This window comes from Grammomys surdaster, unplaced genomic scaffold (genome assembly GCF_004785775.1).
Source record: "Grammomys surdaster isolate TR1022 unplaced genomic scaffold, NIH_TR_1.0 554, whole genome shotgun sequence".
In the NCBI taxonomy this organism is placed as follows: Eukaryota; Metazoa; Chordata; class Mammalia; order Rodentia; family Muridae; genus Grammomys; species Grammomys surdaster.
The window spans coordinates 446,488-447,571 of NW_021604973.1; the positions used below are offsets into that span (position 1 = coordinate 446,488).

Consider the following 1,084-nt stretch of genomic DNA (forward strand, 5'->3'; position numbering starts at 1 on the left):
GCGCGGGGCTCTTGGGGCGGACCCGGCGGCGGCGGGCGGGGCTCTGGCGCGCAGGAGGAGTCGGCCCGGGCCCGCCCCGCAGGAGGAGCCGCGGGCTGGCAGCCGATCCGGCGTCTCCGTGACAGGCACCCCGCTCCGCCGCCACCGCCGCCGCCGCCGCTGCCTTTCTTCCTCGTCCCGGGCCGTGCGCGCCGAGCTCGGGATCGGGCTCCCGGTCTAGCCCCGCTTCGGGCCGTGCGCCCTTAGCTCGGCGTCCCGGTCCGGGGCTCCGCGCTGCCCGCTCCCGCCTGCCCGGCCGCCTGGCCGCTTCCCGGTAGTCAGAGCGCGGCCACCGAGCTGCTCGCGCCAGCCGCATCCGCGCCGCCCCTGCCACTCGGCCCTACGGAGGCTCCGCTCCGGGTTCCCCCCCGCCACCGCCTGGCACCCAGACTGCCCACCCCGCGACCTAGGTCCTCGCTGCCGCCTCGCCCAGCCCCACTGTTCTCTCCACGGGGTCTCGCCAGCTCTTTCTCGTCGCCGCCACCGCCGCCCCCTTGGAGCAGCGGGTCTGCCGCGGGTCACCATGCCCAGCAAAACCAAGTACAACCTTGTGGACGATGGGCACGACCTACGGATCCCTTTGCACAACGAGGACGCCTTCCAGCACGGCATCTCTTTTGAGGCCAAGGTGAGGGGCCACTGGGAGGGCAGTACCCCGAGGGGGCAGGTCTGGGTGAACGGGATACCAGCGGTCCTGGAGTCAGAGCAGGTGGGTTAGGCCTTTCTCAGTTTTTGCTCAGAAGAGCTTAAAAAAAAAGAGCACCTGCAAAGTTTGAGGTGTACTGCCTCATCCCCTTCTCCTACCTTCAGACACCCCATCTTTGCCCGCCAAGGCTGGATTGAGTTACTTCCCGGAGAAACCTAAGCAGCGCAGCCTGGACTTCTGGCTCTTTAGAAAGCTTTAAGGAAGCGCTGGTGTTATTTACCTGCTGGCCTCCCATGAGAGAGGTGCTTTCAGGAGGTCTTTTTAAAGGAGAAATGCCTGTTTCCTGACCGGGATATACATATACATATACATATACATATACATATACATATACATATA

At 65.0% G+C, this 1,084-nt stretch overlaps 1 protein-coding gene across 2 annotated transcripts in view; it reads left to right on the forward strand.

Moving 5' to 3' along the window:
• Nucleotides 1-564: 564 nt before the first annotated feature.
• LOC114633209 (carboxyl-terminal PDZ ligand of neuronal nitric oxide synthase protein-like) overlaps nucleotides 565-1,084 on the forward strand; it is a 280,780-nt gene continuing 280,260 nt past the window's right edge. For both annotated transcript variants that reach the window (XM_028781825.1, XM_028781826.1), the window contains exon 1: nucleotides 565-667. The gene's annotated coding sequence lies outside the window, so the exon portion shown is untranslated. The remainder of the gene's footprint in view (nucleotides 668-1,084) is intronic.